Below are 20,467 nucleotides of genomic sequence, written 5' to 3' on the forward strand. Positions count from 1 at the left end.
GTTACTATAACCAAATTGTATTTGCCAGCCCTCTATGGCTCATATTCTCATAACTGCCATATATCAAAAGTCTACATTTATTGAGCAGCACTTTGTAAGTCTTATTTAGTAAAGGCTCTAAAGTTGCTGGGAATGAGTTTGAGTGGCCCTTCAATTTCTTAGTAATCACAGTGATTGATACACAGTATATTGTCCAACAATGCTGCTTCTTCATGGTCAAGTCTAAAATAGAACGGTTCACCACCATGAAGTAAATTCCTTCCCTACTGTTCTTTTATGACTTGATACTACTGGAGATTTCATACTATCTCAATAAATATTGCATTTATATAGCTTTTGTGCTCACTTCCTAGGGATGCTCTCCATGAGCATAATAATACAATGTACTGTGCTACATTAAAGGAACAGCTCCTGGAAGGATAAAAGTAAATCCAAGAAAGCAACTTGTTTAATAAAACAATATGTGCATGAAATATACAGAGAGATGAAAGTGTCTGAGATCTCTCAGGCAGAGGTTTCTCTTTGTAAACTGCAATGCTGAGAGGCACAGAGACCGCTAGATTTGGAGTATGTACTGTATGAACTATCTCCCAGCGCGATGCATTCTCTTCCATTTATTACATTGTTTAGACAGAGTTGCTGCTCCTCTAAGGTTTATATATTCTGCATATCCTTACACAACGCTGTCCTCACAAGAGGGACAGATTCATTCCACAGTGACACATGTATATCTGAGAGATAAGGGCAAAGGTATCACCTAAAGCACTCTGTCCACTTAAGGGTGGATTTACACAGCCCGAATATTGGGCCGATTATGTGGAACGAACGCTTGTTCCCAATAATTGGCCAGTCTAAAGGTGCCGCAAATCATCCGATGAACGAGTGAAGCGATCATTCAACTGGTGATATGATCGGAAGTGCGGACACCTCTATCACTGTTCCCAGGCAGGAGATCGTGGTGAAGAAGGAATTCAAAATCACATGGATCTGTGAGGATATTATATATATATATATGCAGTATATACACACAGGGTCAAAATCAGGGGAATGTAAGCCGTGTGACCATGAGCAGCGGCCTGGAAGGACTTTTTTCTATTAACATAAATCATTATGATTTGACTGGAATATTTTTTTTCAGCTCTGAGACTAAATTCTCACTATGGCATTGCACTATTAAATGAAAAATGCCGTGGTTATAATAGAGCGAGGTGTGGCCGTAGGCAGGTGTAATGAAAATAAAAGGGTACTGCTGGTATACCACAGTTGATATTATTATATGGGTATGTTGTCTCTATAGTTGGGCAGCTTTATCCCCGCAAATGCTACAACTTTTACCTCTGCAATATTAGTACCATTCACCAAAACATAACAATCCAATGACATATACAATATATATATATCATTACACAGAAAATTGTGACTAATGCTAAAACCAAAGTATAGCAGTAACACAATTCAGATTTATCCATGTTTCCAGTGCATGCATGTGTCTTCGCGCAGTGTGCTGCTGCATATGGTGCTTGTTTTTGTATGGCAGCCATGGTAGCGGGCACCTGTACTTTATTTCATATTGTTTGGAGGTACTGGTCAAACTTTGTTTTTTGCATGCTACATTTGGGGGAGCGACTGTCTCCATTTGGACCGTGCACTCCTGCCCATCTATCCAGGGCTTCTAATCAGAGTATAGTATAGCTGGATTCTACACTTCCCTGAATTTTGTAGGCTTAGGCCCCAGAAAAGCAAGTCTAATAGTGTAGGTCCTGTCCGTTAGAAGCCACCTTGTTGCTGGTAGATGGGCTGGACACAATTGGATCAAAAATGTGCACAAAGAGCTTCTAATGTTCATATAGTACAGTAAGTATAGCAATCATGCAATTCCGATTTATCCATGTTTCCAGCGTACGCATGTGTCTTTGTGCAGTGTGCTGCCTATACTTTATGACACATTGTTTGGAGGAGCTGGTCTAACATTGTTTTTTGTATTAAAACTTTTATTAGGAATACAATACATTAAAATTATGCTGCTTAAAGGGGTTGTCTCACTTCAGCAAATGGCATTTCTCATGTAGAGAAAGTTATTACAAGGCACTCACTAACGTATTGTTATTATCCATATTTCCTCCTTTGCTGGCTTAATTCATTTTTCCATCACATTATATACTGCTCGTTACGACCACCTTGCAATCCAGCAGTGGTGGTCATGCTTGCACTCTATAGGAAAAAGCTCCGGCCTCTCTGGTAGCCGAAACCACGGGATCGCACTATAGTGTGCAAGCACGTCCACCTCTGCTGGATTGCAGGGTGGTCATAACCATGGAAACCAGAAGTGTATAGTATGATAGAAAAATAAATCAAGCCAGTAAAGGAGACAATATGGATAATCACTATACATTAGTAAGTGCCTTATACTAACTTTCTCTACATGATAAATTAAATTTGCTGAATTGAGACTTTAATCTAAATTAGCCAATTATACTAAGGTACATATATATATATAGGGATACAGAATATATATGCGCGGTATAAGATAAAACTGCTCTTTATAACATGTCATTAAACAATATACCTATAATGTGTTCTTAATAAAATCTAGGTTTTAATATTAGTCAACATTTTTGTTTAAAAATATACAAGATTTGTTTGTTTACGTGTCCGTTCAGTTTATTTTTGAGGATAGGATGCGGACCCATTCATTTCAATGGGTCCGCAAAAAATGCAGACAGCACACTGTGTGCTGTCCACATCACTTTGTCCGTTCAGTAGCCCCGCAAAAAAAAATAGAACATGTCCTATTCTTGTCCGTTCTAGGCATTGTTACAATGGATCCTCAAAAAAGACGTTTTTTTTTGCGGATCCGCAATTTGCGGACCGCAAAACACATACGGTCGTGTGCATGCAGCCTTATCTTAATTGATGACTATTTCTACTATATGTTTAGCTATTAGATAATCTAACATGGCTTTCTATTGAGACACAGCACAGCTCTGATGGGGTCTTTCATGGAATATTTGATTATTTACGGGTCTGCTTCTTCATAATTCACAAGGGATTCTTTGTTACTGAGTAGAAAGGTGAAAACGTAAAGGAAAGCAAACAATGAGTAAACAAGCGCTGCATAAATCACACAGGCGCGTCCCACGCTTACTGTACAACCTTTAATAATTTCCTATAACTTTTCCGACTGCCAGACTCAGGCTCCGCTTTTTTCTTGAAGACCATGGGTATTGATTTGTGCTCTTTCAACAAATGCTATGGCCTACAGCAAAGTATCCTCTGAACAGATTCGATGCCTGGCAAACTACCAGCAAAATGCTTCACGAGAGCAAATGAAGACAAATATTGCGCTAAAATAAAAGGTGAGCAGACGCTTCCTCACTGTATCCTTAATACTGCAAAATATACATCTGCCCCAAGTGAAGGAATATAATGCTAGCATATAAAGCACAATGGGGCACATTTATTAAGACCGACATTTTAGACGCCGGTCTTAATAAGCCCTTGCGCTGGCGGTGGATCGCTGAAGTTATGTACGGGCACCAACCTATTCCTAACTTTGGCGTAACCACCTCTGATTCTAAGGCCTCATGAAAGGGCACCATCCGTGCGGCTGCCACAGACGGATCCAGACCCATTCAACTTGAATAGGTCTGCGATCCGTCCACACCATGAACAAAATAGAACACGTTCTATTTTTTTTGCAGTGCGGAAGCACGGAGAAACCCCACAAAAGCACATTCAAGTGAATGGGTCTGCATCCGTGATGCGGTGCACAAACGGACAGTGCCCGTAGATTCTGGACCTCAATACGGGCAACAGCCATATGCATGAGGCCTAAATGTAAGACAGCTTACCTCTATCCATTGATTTGTACATTGGTTTTCTGTGGGAACTTACGTTTCCACCCAATATACTAAACATGTTGATAACTTATAGCTTTCCCGTAGAATTACCAGCGCCCTAGCGTATGTTTGCATTACATGTCTGTGAAAATCTAGGACGTAAACTCCACCTGGGCAGAACCTGAATGAGCACTCATTGACTGTATAATGCTTTTCAACCAAATGCTTATTATTACTTTTAGCAATCAAAACCATTAATGATTCCCTATAGTTGGATTCATTGAGATGACACAGTGGGAAGGACATCATGCATAATCAGCAATTTTTTTTAAATCAAATATTGCAGCACTTTACAGATATCATCATCCCTTACCCACCCACCCAGAGGAGCTCACAATCTAAGTTCCCGATCAGTATGTCTTTGGAGTGTGGAAGGAAATAGGAGTACTAAGAGGAAACCAACATAAACATGGGAAGATCATACAAACTCCATGCAGATGTTGTCCTTGGTTGGATTTGGACCTAGGACCCCATAGCTGCAAGGGTCCAGTGTTACCCACTGAGCCACCATGCTGCCCAAACCTCTCCTGCAAACGGGATCACTTGACGACAAAAACATTAAGTATGACATCCCTCCAATGTACCAGAAGTGGTAATAATCCAGTTGATGCATAAAGCAGGTGACACTAGAAAGGCTCATCCCCATTGCGGCCTGCTATTGGCTGCCCCCCTATCGCCGGATGTTTTGATCCGCGCGATGGTGAGATGCAGGCCTGGGGAGCGAGGTAAGTGTAATCTATATCAGGGGCCCAGGCATTAGGCAGGTTTTAGACTTTGGATAACCCCTTTAAGCTTTCAGGCTGCTTTGATTGTTAGGACCAGGCAGTGGTAAAGCAAGAAGGGTGCAACAAGACCAATGGTGATGCCCTCATTACACCAAAGGCCTAATTTGAATATTAAGAAAAAGAATATAGAAGGAAAAAACAGTGAGGGAGATTTATCAAACTGGTGTGAGGTAGAACTGGCTTAGTTGCCCATAGCAACCAATCAGATTCCTCCTTTCATTTTCCAAAGGAGCTGTGAAAAATGAAAGGTGGTATCTGATTGGTTGCTACGGGCAACTAAGCCAGTTCTACCTCACACCAGTTTGATAGATCTCCCCCAGTGTTTTAATCAGGTGAAGCACAGCTCCGTGTCTATGCAGTTTGATAGGGAAGTCGCTGGTGACAGATTCCTTTTTTAGTGGGAGTAGAGGCGTGCGTTATCCTCCTGTGTACCGCTGATAGAGATGGGGATTATTACAGTACATTTTATTTCCCACCTGGAGACTGTTTTTCTTCATCTTATTTCTACAGCAACCAAATAAGAGATAAGAGGGAAAAGTTGTGCGTTAGTAATAAACAGATCAATAGGCCGACACAGCAGAGCCCGGGGTGCGCAGTCAGTTATTTGTTTACAGACAGAAACTATGCAATTCAAGACATGAACTATGAGCTCTTCAACCAGGAGGCCGCACACCCATGTTTGGTCAAACGAGATAGGAAAAATGAATCACAATGCACTAATTACCGAGCTGATTACCGAGAAAATAGTCAAATAGAACCTAAAGAGGAGAGTGGAAAAGAGACTACAATGCCCTTATAATCTGGGAAAACTTAAAGAGGACCTGTCACCGCTCCTGACATGTCGGTTTTAGGGTGGGTTCACATCACGTTTTTCCCATCCACTTAACGTATACAAAAAACGTACCGTATACGTTAAACTGATGCCTCAGACTGATGCCATACAGTGGCATCTGTTCACCATAGAGTTCCATTGTTAAAAAAAAGTTTTTTTCCTATTGTACTTTTTTTTACTGGACTGCAGGACACAAGAACGTGGTGTGCTGCGTTTTTGTATCCTTTTTTTCCTAATGTATACGTCAAACGGAGGCATAAAAAGTGCCTTGTATTCCCCATGTAATAACAATTGTGCGGCATCTATTGTTATGACTCTATGATGTGGCATCCCTCTGTTATTCCTGCTAGAAGTTATGAATGAAGCATCAGAAGGCTGCAGTAAAGGTAAAGCTGGGTGTTTGCCATTTGGCAGCACTGATCTGGCACTGGCAGCACTGATCTGACACTGGCAGCACTGATCTGACACTGGAAGCACTGATCTGACACTGGCAGCACTGATCTGACACTGGCAGCACTGATCTGACACTGGCAGAACTGATCTGACACTGGAAGCACTGATCTGACACTGGCAGCACTGATCTGACACTGGCAGCACTGATCTGTCACTGGCAGCACTGATCTGACACTGGCAGCACTGATCTGACACTGGCAGCACTGATCTGTCACTGGCAGCACTGATCTGATACTGGCAGCACTGATCTGACACTGGCAGCACTGATCTGACACTGGCAGCACTGATCTGACACGGGCAGCACTGATCTGACACTGGCAGCACTGATCTGACACTGGCAGCACTGATCTGTCACTGGCAGCACTGATCTGACACTGGCAGCACTGATCTGACACTGGCAGCACTGATCTGTCACTGGCAGCACTGATCTGACACTGGCAGCACTGATCTGACACTGGCAGCACTGATCTGACACTGGCAGCTCTGATCTGACACTGGCAGCACTGATCTGTCACTGGCAGCACTGATCTGACACTGGCAGCACTGATCTGACACTGGCAGCACTGATCTGTCACTGGCAGCACTGATCTGACACTGGCAGCACTGATCTGACACTGGCAGCACTGATCTGACACTGGCAGCACTGATCTGACACTGGCAGCACTGATCTGACACTGGCAGCACTGATCTGACACGGGCAGCACTGATCTGACACTGGCAGCACTGATCTGACACTGGCAGCACTGATCTGACACGGGCAGCACTGATCTGACACTGGCAGCACTGATCTGACACTGGCAGCACTGATCTGACACTGGCAGCACTGATCTGACACTGGCAGCACTGATCTGACACTGGCAGCACTGATCTGACACTGGCAGCACTGATCTGACATGGGCAGCACTGATCTGACACTGGCAGCACTGATCTGACACTGGCAGCACTGATCTGACACTGGCAGCACTGATCTGACACACCAGCTCCTGGTAACACCATGCAGTACTTTCACTACAGACTGTTGGGAACTTTTTATTAAACTTCTAGCAGGAATAATGCCTCATTCACACATCAGTGTTTTGGTCAATGATTTCTCTCAGTGATTTAAGCCAGCTCACAGCAAAACACAGAACAGGTACAGATCCTTCCCTTATACCTTACGTCTATGGAGGCTCCAAATCGCTGATGGAAATCACTGACCAAAACACTGACGTGTGAATAGGGTGCCCACTGGCTTAACCCAAGAAAGCTGGACCTCACCGGCCAGGCCCCCAAACCGATAAACCATGCCCACATGGGTGAAGCCACGCCCTACCTCCGTGAAGCTATGCCCCCATCACCGACCGGGGAAAAAAATGGGGGGAGGAGAGAGAAGAGGTTTCTGAGGGGAAGGCGTGCAGGGGGCAGCCCGGGTGCTTCTCTCCCTCAGTCAGCCACAGGGAGCCATGTCTGCGGCTCTCGTGACTGACTGGGGGGGATAGAAGCCTCAGTCAGATTGCTGCAGCTCATGCTCAGACAGCACAGTGCTGAAAGGGTGGACATCCCTGTGTCCGTCCGTCCGGAGGAAAGGGAGCCAGAAAACTGGACTGTCCGTCATAAAACTGGACGTCTGGCCACCCTACGTGTGCATGAGGCTTAATATAGGAATGGCACAGCACTGAATTGTAAGAATAGGTGATCTAGAATTATTATTACATGGGAAGTGCAAGTAGTAACTAAAACAGACATGTCAGCAAAGGTGACAGATCCTCTTTAAAGGACTCCCAGCACACCCTATTCTCAGGACTCCCAGCACACCCTATTCTCAGGACTCCCAGCACACCCTATTCTCCGGACTCCCAGCATACCCTATTCTCAGGACTCCCAGCACACCCTATTCTCAGGACTCCCAGCACACCCTATTCTCCGGACTCCCAGCATACCCTATTCTCAGGACTCCCAGCACACCCTATTCTCAGGACTCCCAGCACACCCTATTCTCAGGACTCCCAGCATACCCTATTCTCAGGACTCCCAGCACACCCTATTCTCAGGACTCCCAGCATACCCTATTCTCAGGACTCCCAGCACACCCTATTCTCAGGACTCCCAGCATACCCTATTCTCAGGACTCCTAGCACACCCTATTCTCAGGACTCCCAGCACACCCTATTCTCAGGACTCCCAGCACACCCTATTCTCAGGACTCCCAGCATACCCTATTCTCAGGACTCCCAGCACACCCTATTCTCAGGACTCCCAGCACACCCTATTCTCAGGACTCCCAGCATACCATATTCTCAGGACTCCCAGCACACCCTATTCTCAGGACTCCCAGCACACCCTATTCTCAGGACTCCCAGCACACCCTATTCTCAGGACTCCCAGCATACCCTATTCTCAGGACTCCCAGCACACCCTATTCTCAGGACTCCCAGCACACCCTATTCTCAGGACTCCCAGCACACCCTATTCTCAGGACTCCCAGCACACCCTATTCTCAGGACTCCCAGCACACCCTATTCTCAGGACTCCCAGCATACCCTATTCTCAGGACTCCCAGCACACCCTATTCTCAGGACTCCCAGCACACCCTATTCTCAGGACTCCCAGCACACCCTATTCTCCGGACTCCCAGCATACCCTATTCTCAGGACTCCCAGCATACCCTATTCTCAGGACTTCCAGCACACCCTATTCTCAGGACTCCCAGCATACCCTATTCTCAGGACTCCCAGCATACCCTATTCTCAGGACTCCCAGCACACCCTATTCTCACAACTCCCAGCATACCCTATTCTCAGGACTCCCAGCATACCCTATTCTCAGGACTCCCAGCACACCCTATTCTCAGGACTCCCAGCACACCCTATTCTCAGGACTCCCAGCACACCCTATTCTCAGGACTCCCAGCACACCCTATTCTCAGGACTCCCAGCACACCCTATTCTCAGGACTCCCAGCACACCTACCAATTAGCTGCATGAAGAGGCCGTGGCGCCGCAATACCCAGCACAGCCACTATACAAAGTACGGCGCTGTGTTTTGTAAGATGCAAGCTCTCTCAGGATCAGGATCCTGATCAGTCTTAGGCTACTTTCACACTTGCGACAGTGTGATCCGGCGGGCAGTTCCGCTGCTGACTGAAAGCATTTATGAGACGGATCCGGATGCGGATCCGTCTCACAAATGCATTGCAAGGACGGATCCATCTCTCCGCTTGTCATGCGGACAGACGGATCCGTTTTGTATCTTTTTTCAGGCCGGAAGAACGGATCCGGCATTCCGGTATTTTGAATGCCGGATCCGGCACTAATACATTCCTATGGGAAAAAATGCCGGATCCGGCGTTCAGGCAAGTCTTCAGTTTTTTTCGCCGGAGATAAAACCGTAGCATGCTATGGTTTTCTCTTTTGCCTGATCAGTCAAAACGACTGAACCGAAGACATCCTGATGCATCGTGAACGGATTACTCTCCATTCAGAATGCATGGGGATATGCCTGATCAGTTCTTTTCCGGTATAGAGCCCCTAGGACGGAACTCTAGAAAAATGCTAGTGTGAAAGTACCCTTACAAATGCCACCAGTTGGCATACGTTTTGCTTGTTCCCGCAGGCAGTTCCGGCAACGGAACTGCTTGCTGGATCACTCTGCCGCAAGTGTGAAAGTAGCCTTACCCGAGTTCCGATGGATTAGTTGATATGTCTAAGGCCTCTAGCACACAAACGTTTATTTTTTTCCGTTTCCGTTCCGTATACGGACTGTATACAGAACCATTCATTTCAATGGATCTGCAAAAAAACGGAAGGTACTCCATATGCCTTCCGTTTCCGTATTTCCTTTCCGTTCAAAGATAGAACACGTCCTATTATTGTCCGCATAACGGACAAGGATAGTACTGTTCTATTAAAAGCGGTTAATAGATGCGTGTTTTTTATCATATGTATCCATCTATTTCTCAGACCGCGTGTTCCCACGCTCTGTGCGCGCGCTGGTGCCGGCACCTATTGCCTAGTGCATGCGGGTTAGAGGCTTTGAGACCCTGACTGTGCTCCGTAGCTGCATGAATTGCATCTTAGTACAAGTTCTTGCGCTCTGTGTTTATTGCTGCGTTTCTCTATTCTCCAATCTGGAGAAACGAGAAACGCAGCATGAATCCTTTATAAATCCTCAAATTGTCTGATAAATGTTATTAGAAATTACTTCAAGGGGTTGTCAAAAAAAATAAACTGCCTTTTACGAACTTACCTTTCCAACCTGCTCCGATCCAGCGCCCCATCCTCTTCTGAGGGCTGCAGCCCGTGATGTAATATTGAGGTTGCAGTGGTGATGTCCTGTATACTGCCTCAGTGGTCACACGTGGTACACTGCTGAAGCCAGTGATAGGCTGCAGTGGTAGACAGGACATCACAGCTGCAACCACAATATAACATCACTGGTTGCAGCACTGGGAAGAGAATAGAGCACTGGCATAGAGCAGGGATAGAAGGTAACTGTAAGACCTCTGTCACATCTCAGTGAATCACGGACATGTGCTGTTCATGGTCTCCATGGACAACTAATGTATCTGTTGACTTTAATGTGTGCATTCACACATCAGTGGTTTCTCCAGGACCATGGGTCCGTGGTGACACCATGGAAACATGCCCTCATTTTATCCATGATTACGGATGCCTCGTGCACGATACAGTCAATGGCTATTTGAAAACCACGGACACAACACGGATGCCACGGATCTTTGCCAGGATACGCCCTGAAATTAAATTTTCAGCCTAGCAGTGTCCATGGAACACAGATGACACAGGGAGGGCCATAAAACGGACACACGAACCAAACATGGACTCTTCACAGACATCTTCACACTGACCGTCTTGTCACGGATGTCGTCGAGGCCTAGTATTTTTATTATTATTTTTAATTTGTGAAATAAAAATCACCTTTATTCGGTTTATAGGCGGTTAATAGTAACCGTGTAATTGTGACGTGCATTGGGAAATCCGTGAAAGCACAACGTATACACAATATCGGCCACTGAACTGTTTTGTGGGACACTTCGTTATTTTAGAGAAAAATCATGAGGTCTGGACTCGATTCAGACAATAGGTTATGGATCTGCACATGTGGAATAAACAGCCAGCAGACACACAAAGGATGATGGGAGTTCTCATTCTACAACAGCTGGCAGGACAACCAAGCAGTACAAAACACCAGGACAGATCTATAAAAGTGAAAATGGATTGTTCAAGAACCTGCAGCTTCCATCATCCTATAATCTCGCTGCTCAAACTGTTGCACAGCCTGCCCCCCCCCCCTTGTTTATGTACCCCCCCAGCAACGAATAGGTTAATGTTGCAATTAGACTTTCCATTGTGCCCCATATAGTGCAGGCAGATCGGGTAACACCGCGTCCTGCATTGTCAGAGGCGTGCAGAGGTAAGAAAAGTTTTCATTTGTTTCTCTCCACCCTAAAGAGAGCCTCTCGTTCTTTCCCAGCTCATGAAGTCCTCTCCCTGCCCCCACTCGCTGGGACCACAGCCAGCAGCAACCCCCACCGCAGAGACCGTGTCTGCACCCCTCATCCACCATGCTCTCTCTCAGGCCATGGCTTCCCCTGGTCACTGGAGACATGCATGTTCCATTCTTCCTCTCCTCTCCCCTCCAGGCTATCTCAGAAAAAGTACAGCGCAATTTACACAATGACGTCTTATTGTGTCCGAGACAATCCTCCACTTTGTCACATAAAAGAGTGTAAGCTTTGCGGTCAACCTCTGCACTCCAGCGAGCAGCCCAGCCCTTTCTGGGGGTCACTGGCCAAGCCAAAGTTTTGAGGGTACAGCACGGTGGCCTTGTATCCTTTCCTTCTTTCTTTTCGTTCCCCTCCCCCATGGCTCCTGGACAGACTTCATCGCCCTCCATGTGCTGAGGCCCAGGCTAGGAACCATTTTTTTTTCTTGGCACAGTAAACTAAAGTGCGCTCTGTGTAAAATCGGCAGGAGCCATGTGGCTGCTGGAAGATTATAGCCCTCTGTGAACACAAAAGCAAACGCCTAGAATCCTATATCACAGAGGCTGCCAGGACTTGCTACTTCCACCCAGTCATATAGAAAGAAAGAACTAATTCCTCGCTCTGTGCTTAACTCTTTTATTACCAGGTCTTCGTATCGGGCAACAACAAAAAAACTTTTTTTTCTGCAGACTAAAGTTTAAAGAACGAACAGAATATGAAGGTCGACATATTGTTCTGCTCATAAACTCAGGCACTGCATAGGGGGTTCCTTCCCACCAGAAGACCCCGATAATTCTGGGAGCAGACCCTGTATACACAGGTGGGGACAGGTTGTAAAAAAAAGACAATCTACAGATGGAAGCGAAAAAGAGTGTCTTGTTCCCTGCAGCAAAAAAGCACTAAACTCAACATTACAGTCTCATAAATCAGGGGGAAGAGAAGGACAAGGTCTCTGCTTCATAGACTCAGGTTTAAGACTCTGCTGAATTTGTCAGCCTGCTGCTACATTCCTTCCAGCAAGGTCACAGATATGGTGGGTCAGCAAGCAGCCCCGGGGGCAGCTAAATGGGCTGTCACTGGTATCAGTCACTTATTGGAACGGTTCTAGAGGATGCTCATTGCTCACTGCTGCGATGACTGCGGGCAGAAGTGTTCCTTCACCATGTCAACGGTTGCAGCCCATCGCCCTCCTAATATCAAACGAATCAAAGCTCACCACTTTGCAAGGAATGTAAGAAAGTTGGTAGAACTTCCTTGGAGAGTCTAGAAGATTGTGATAGAGGATATATATGTAGGCACCTGAATCATTGCTCCTAGGAGGTATGCCCTCCCCAGAGAGTCTTAGGGCATGGCCACATGGTCAGGTTTCCTGATGCAGTTTTGGAAGTCAAAAACAAGAGTGAATTATAAAAAGAAGAGAAAGTATAAAGGACTGATAAGACTTCTCTTCTTTTTTTTGTAATCCACTCCTAATTTTGGCTTCTAAAAGTGCATGCAGAAACGTGACCATGTGGCCGTACCCTTACAGAGAACTTTCCTTCTCCACACAGAACAGGCGTTATCTCAGCAACCTTCCAAGGAAGGAGAGCACAAACATTGGCAAAGACTTTTAGAGAATTCAGGGATCGGATGTGCCCGGCTGATGTGATAGGAAGTTTTACATAGTTGTTAAGGTTGGAGAAAGACACAGGTCCATCAAGTCCAACCTATAATCCTACAGGGTTGATCTAGAAGAAGGCAAAAACCTCTGTGTGGTGGGTGCCAGTTGTCCTACTTTTATTTCAAGGTTTGATCACTGTTAGAACTGTTGAGCTTACCGGTTGTTATACATTGTTATAGAGGATCCTAAGTACAAGAATTCACAAAGTATTGTCATCTTTTTCTCATCTGAACTTTGACTTAAGATGATATTGTTGTGATGGTTACAGCTTTGACAAAGAAAACCCTCCTGCCTGCCTAATCAATATAGTAATACATATCAAAATCCCATCAATGCTGGCCAATTACTGGTCCAACGCAAGTGATGATTAGTGGTAATCGGTCAGGGTAAGAAAGGGCAAAAACAAATATAGTGTAATAATAGTGGTCATCCAGTGGAAAGATGTACATAAAGGTGACAATTCCTTTCATTAATGATGGTAAGTTCTGCTAATGTTGGAATTCATTTTTTTCTATCCAATCGGTAAGGATTGTTATTCTTCCTTCAAGATATCTGCTGGATAAGGTGATTGGTCATTCCGCCCGTGGCCGCTCCAAACTTTAATAACATCTTTCTAGAGAGCAGATACCCAGGGAGCCTCAAGACAAAGACAAGCCTCTGGTTCCTTATAAGGAGCAGTGAGCTGGCACATTATGAATGATCACTCACAGTTTGCCTGGTGGAGAAGGGGGAATATATCTTAATTATTAACCGTCAGTCTATCTGCTGCCTTGTGGGAACTCTCCCCAGCCTGTTGTGTGAGCATGCAGAAGTTACAGGGCAGCCTCTGCTCAACCACTGGACCTCGTTAACGCAGAAGTACCGCATTCACACAAAGATATCCCAATTCTGCACTTACCTGACTACTGGTTAGGTCCTATCTCCTTTAGTCCGAGCTAGAATACAAAACTCCATGGGGACTCTCACCTCTTCTTTTTCTTTCTCAACATATCCAAAGCCAAAAGAAGCAACAAGTCCTACAACAATCCGCAAGCCTGGATCATGGTGCCTCCAGATGCTACGTACTAGGGGGAGACTCCTTTGTAGCAAGAATGGTGGGTAACCTCTGGGCAGTTAGGACATGTCCCAGCAGAGCACAAGTGATTGAAGTTGTGTAGAGAGTGCGGTGCTCCCTGTGCCTGCCTCTTCTGCACTGGGACAAGGCTCACAGGAGAGCTGCTGACATCATATCCTTCTCCTCCCCCACTTTTGTGGACTTAGGATAAACTGGAAATTTCAAGGGGGGAGCTAGAAGGTGCTGCTGCAGCCTGTGTGTCCAGTAGTGGAACTGCTGCTGCACTTCTGTCTACACAGGCAGTAAAATGTAATGGGGACCACTTCCACGGGAGAAGTCATTATTACACCAATCTGTTACAATGAAACCAACGCACCTCTGTGTATTTACTGGAAATACAAGCGCAAAATATGGATTTTTGAACTAGAGGGGAAGATTTGGTGTGAATGAAAACTGTCTTAGATGCCCATAGCAACTAATCAGAGTCCTCCTTTCATTTTCCAAAGGAGCGCTGAAAAATGAGAGATGGAATCTGATTGGTTGCTATGGGCAACTAAGCCAGTTTTCATTTGCACCAGTTTTGATAACTCTCCCCCTATGTTCTTTAGAATTAAAAAGGGACGATTTCCCACAAGTCAGGGCCGTCACTTACAGATCACAGCACTAAAACTTTCACTTTTTAATCTCATTTTATATACTCAAGCTGACTGAACAAGCAATCTATGCCTCTTTCACACGACAGTATGGCTTTTCAGTGTTTTGCGGTCCGTTTTAAACGGATCCGTTATTCCGTTCTTTGTTTCCGTTTCCGTTCCGTTTCCGTTCCGTTTTTCCGTATGGCAAATACAGTATACAGTAATTTCATAGAAAAAATTGGGCTGGGCATAACATTTTAAATAGATGATTCCGCAAAAAACGGAACGGATACGGAAGACATACGGATGCATTTCCGTATGCATTCCGTTTTTTTGCGGACCCATAGACTTTAATGGAGCCACGGAACGTGATTTGCGGCCAAATATAGGACATGTTCTATCTTTCAACGGAACGGAAAAACGGAAATACGGAAACGGAATGCATACGGAGTACATTCCGTTTTTTTGGTGGAACCATTGAAATGAATGGTTCCGTATACGGACCGTATACGGAACGCAAAAAACGGCCCGCAAAACGGAAAAAAAAAAACGGTCGTGTGAAAGAGGCCTTAGACTGTCTCTAAGGGTCCATTCACATGTCCGTAAGCGTTTTGCGGATCCGCAAAATACGGACACCTGCAATGTGCGATCCGTAATTTGCGGACCGCACATCACAGACACTATAGTAGAAAATGCCTTTTCTGATCCGCAATTGCAGACAAGAATAGGACATGTTCTATTTTTTTTTCAGGAACGGAATTGCTGATCCCGAAAAAACGGATCCCGGAAAAAACGGATGTGCATTCACACGTCCGTAAGTGTTTTAGCGGATCCGCAAATTGCGGATCCGCAAAACACGGACACCTGCAATGTGCGATCCGCAATTTGCGGACCGAACATCACAGATACTATAATAGAAAATGCCTTTTCTGATCCGCAATTGCGGACAAGAATAGGACATGTTCTATTTTTTTCTGGAACGGAATTGCGGATCCCGAAAAAAGGGATGAAAATCCCGAAAATGCGGATGCGGATCCCGGAAATGCGGATTCGCATTCGTTCCAGCCCAATTGAAAGTGAATGGTGGGTCCACAAATTACGGAACGAATGCGGACCCAAATTACGGACATGTGAATGGACCCTAAGGCTATTTTCACACAGCAGATTGGGACAGTAAAGTGTTCTGCGGCAGAAGCTGCAAAATTCTTCCACTTTCAATGCTGAGGACCCACTTGTGGTTTTAAAAATCTGCAGAATGTCAATTGTTTGTGCGATTGCGCATCTTCTGTAGAATGGTATTTCCCGTAGACTTCAATGGGGTTGTTAACATAAACAGAACAAACGCACAAAAGTCAACAATAAAAAATCCACCAAAAGCGTGATAAATAGTGCAGATTTATGTATATATATATTTGTTTGCAGTTTTGATGCAGATTTGATGCAGATTTTCTGCACATTAATCTGCCCCTTTATTGCTCCTCTTCTCTAGAAGAACAAATACTTCATTTGTTTACATTAAAGGGGTTCTCCGGGCTTTTAACATTGATGACCTATCTTCAGGTCCTGTAGGAGCAGATGGCGCGGGCACTGTGCACGTGCCGTCTCCATTCTCTCTTCCTGTTCGCTGCTGCTTTGCCATAGACATAGCAGCAGCAGGAAGAGAGTCGGGAGACGGCAAGTGCACAGTGCACGTGCCTTCTCCTCATACGGACCCCCGCCGATCTTATATTGATGACTTATCCGGAGGATAGGTCATCATTAATAAAGGCCCTGAGAGTTCCCCAGGGCATACATCTTTTGTAAAAGGGGCCAGGATGGAGTAGAAATAGAATACCATCATTATGCTCCTCACCAATGCCTCACTACTTTCGTTCCGATGCCACTCAGGTGCTCTTCACTTACTGGTTCTGGCTCGACACACAGCAAATGGTTGGAAGTCCCCACTAATATCATCACTGGCAGAGGTGGGTCACTTCTGTGACCATTGATGTTTGATTTTGTAATAATTCATATTTTAGTTACTGAGCTTTGATTTCAGTCAGACTTTTTTTTCATCTTTATTGTCTCGTGCACAAGACTGTTTTCCTGTTGGGTTATGTTATATGTGCCATATTCCACTGGGTGTTGTATTACAGAGGGATTATATCACCGTAATTTAGTGTTGTACCAAAGAACCAAGTGGCCTACTGTATATGAGGACTACAACTAACGCAGCATTTATTGGGGCTCTGTATAAGGCTTGGTTCAAATTTGCCTCGTAGACTACTGCAAATTTTGTCATTAAAATTGTGGTCAACTGGAGCCATTTTGCTTCCTAATTTCAAGTTCTTCATCCTGGCACTCCTGCAATGTCTAACAATGTGCAATTCTGAGACGAAATCCTTCTAAGTGAGGAATAGAAAAAAAAAGAAAAATGTTCTGCACAGAACATAAAGGACAAATATTCAGCCTGGTGTCTTCTCATCTGCTTCCATCCTACCCTAACGTGAATGCCTACATTGAGGTTAGATAGTGGATTTCCACCCACGTTATGTGAAATCTACACAAACCCTCACATATGCTTCTGTTACAAAGGCCCAGGGTGTTGTATAGATTGTATACAGGTTGTGATGTAAAACTTGATTCATGATGACAGCTCCACTCTGAATACACTGACCTATTAACTGTGTCAGCGGCATCACATACTAAAAAAGGTCCACATGTATTTAAGTTCTAAGGGTAATGTCAATGCAGGTTCAAAGGGCAAATGCAAAGACCATGTGGAGCTTTTTTTTCAAGGAGTTACAACTATATACGTTTTAGTACATTTCATCAGACTGTAAATTCAAAAGGTTGTTTACTTTAACAAGCCCGTCTCTTATTACTGGTCAACATCCTAAAAGCTTGGAGTACCCACTCAGTTATTTTCAGGTGGGACCCCCAAGTGGTGATTACTGATTTTGAACAAGTAGCTCAGGGTTTGGGTGTTTCATCAATGGGTCTCTTGCTTTTGGGAGAAAGGTAGTACTGTATATAGTGTATATCTATATGGTCCTAACTGCATACCCTGAGGATTCATAAGTAGAAACATGGTGGGTCTCAAGTTTGAGGGTTTTAGCTGCTGAATGTATACATGAACTGCCTACCAGTGATGGATATAATTAGTCGGGGTGTTAAAGGGACCCTGTCATCAACTTTATGCTGACCTCACTGAGGGCAGCATAAATTAGTGACAGAAATGCTGATTTCAGCGGTGTGTCACTCATGAGCTAAAAGTCAGTGGTTGCCAAGAACCAGCATCATAATCATTGCAGCTCAGGCCTTGAAAAAGAGTCAAATCTACCTGAGAAGAGTCATGGTTATTCATAATCTCCTGCTCTCCCCGCCCATTTGCTGATGATTGGCAGTTCTCTCCTAAAGAGAAAGAGAGAAAACTCGGTAGAAGACTGTCAGTCATCAGCAGGTGGCAGGAGAGCAGGAATTCATGAATAACCAGGACTCTTCTCAGGTGGCCGTGACTTTTTTCCAGGCCCAGTCTGCAATGATTGTGAAGTTGGTTCTCGGCAACCACTTATTTTTAACTTATAAATGACAGACCGCTGAAATCAACTCACCTGTCTCTACTTTATTCTGCCGTTAGCATGGGTAGCATAAAGTTGATGACAGGTTCCCATTAAGGTTCTTGTGGAGGTGTTGATTTCTTCATTTTTATCATCTTATCATCTGTTTTATGTCATCAATACTGCCCGGTGTTCTTTTTATTTGAAATAGACCCTACTGTGGTCTAAATTTGGTTTAGTAGAACTCATGGGGAGAAAGGGGGCTGTTGTGGCCTACTGCTCAAAAGCCCTAAAGGGGTTTGCCAGGCTCCTGATATTGATGATGTATCTTCAGGCTATGTCATCAATATCCAATTGGAGGGAGTCCAACACCCCACACGTCCATCTATCAGTCGTTCCCTGCAGCCTCTGGCTCCAGACTAGCACTTTGAATAGAAACGGAAGCACAGCTCTGTTTAGCGTAGTGTCCATGCTGGCTTACTGCAGCACAACTCTCATTCATTTCAATAGTACTGTAGCTGAGCTGCAGTACCCCGGCACGACCATTACACTCTGAATGGAGAAGTACTTACGACTCCATTCAAAGTGCTAGTTCCAGTGCAGAGAACAGTTGATTGGCGGGTATGTGTGGTTTTGGACCCCACCGATTGGATATTGATGACTTATCCTGAGGATATATCATCAAAATCAAGAGCTTGGAAAACTTTTCTGGGTACCCCAACTATAATGCATGATTTATACAACTGGTCTCCTCATATAGGGCTGACAAACCTATTGACATCCTATGGCTTTAAAAACCTAGTTTGATTGCACCCTGTGAACAGCCGTGTAGTTAGGGTATGACCAAGTGGTGTAGCCAATGGCTGCATGATTTAGCGACAGAATTGTGCCTAATTTGGTTTTACCATCACTCTCCTGCCTATATATTTTTGCTCATCCAAAATCAATATATATATATAATATTCAATGTAGTACTGTACATCCTCTTTTGTATATTAAGAAATATCTGTGTTCCATTGGAGCTTAATATTACGTAAATTTATGTAAATCTCACATTTGTCTACAGGCACAGTCACTCTGCGCTTAGATGACTCTGCTCCTAGTGCTGACAGATGTAACATGTCCTCTTCCTCCCAGATAAACTGGAGGATTTTCTGCAAGTAACTTCTCCAGAAAAGTAGATAATCCCACTCTACAAAGGCCATTTATCAGGGGTCTGAGAAAACACACCAACATTTATCGAGCACTCCAAACCATGTCCATAAATAGTCATTTACCATAACAGAAGGAGATTATGGAAGTCTGTGATTTAAAGAGCCTGAGTCCTGCAGGCAGAGAGGTCTTCCTACAGGTTTAAATTAGCAGCACAGGTTAACACAGGTCTTGGCCACAGACCTTTTGTAAATAGCTCCCAAGGGTTATGGTGGCACTTAAGTCACTGGAGGTGAGTGGGCAAATCATCAGTAAATATATCTGACACTTGAGAAGGACTGTGCTCTGACTCTGAAGTCTCAGAAGACTTTCATAAATTGAACCAGCAAATGTCTTTTCCAGCTGGACTTTGAAGTCACTTGTTGTAAACTTGGTCTTTAAACAACCTAAACAGGGCTGTCATCTGAAGTATCTGGGCCCCATCCAGACAATGTCCATCTTGGACACCACTGTATACATTTAGTGCACACCAACCATCTCCAGAATAAAGATTATTTTTCCTCTTTACCACATACAGTCACCAACGGATCTGTAGGTCCCATACCACCTATCTGGTGAATTGCTGAGGAAGGGGCAAACAGATAACTGAGGCTTGTGCAGGTTCAATTCAACACTATCTTTGAATATAAATATGACTTGTGACAGTAATACTGCCTGTACCACTCCAGCGATGCGCCTGCCTGACCCAAATATATAAGAGTGATTAAACAATAATGCGAGGCTGGCAAATTAGATTTTATTTGATTAGAGATGTAGGTTTCAGTTGGGTGACCTTACAAGCAAATTACACAAGCAGCAATTCTCTAACATACATTTATGATGGGAACAGCACAAACATCCATTGTCCTGCCAACCGTTAGGCAGAATGCAAACTGCAATTTACCGGAGGAATGACAATTTAGATACCAATACAGGA

General features: G+C 44.5%; 1 protein-coding gene across 7 annotated transcripts in view; it reads right to left on the reverse strand.

Moving 5' to 3' along the window:
* The window catches only part of FAT1 (FAT atypical cadherin 1), a 227,191-nt gene that overhangs the window by 171,956 nt on the left and 34,768 nt on the right, over window positions 1-20,467 (reverse strand). For 4 of the 7 annotated variants that reach the window (XM_040418770.1, XM_040418766.1, XM_040418769.1 and 1 more), the window contains exon 1: window positions 14,010-14,325. The exons of 1 other annotated variant lie outside the window; for it this stretch is intronic. The gene's annotated coding sequence lies outside the window, so the exon portion shown is untranslated. Of the gene's footprint in view, window positions 1-14,009; window positions 14,327-20,467 lie in introns of those variants that run through there. 2 more of the 7 variants (XM_040418764.1, XM_040418768.1) reach the window with 2 other exon arrangements.

The sequence above is a fragment of the Bufo bufo genome, chromosome 2 (assembly GCF_905171765.1).
Source record: "Bufo bufo chromosome 2, aBufBuf1.1, whole genome shotgun sequence".
Lineage (NCBI taxonomy): Eukaryota > Metazoa > Chordata > Amphibia > Anura > Bufonidae > Bufo > Bufo bufo.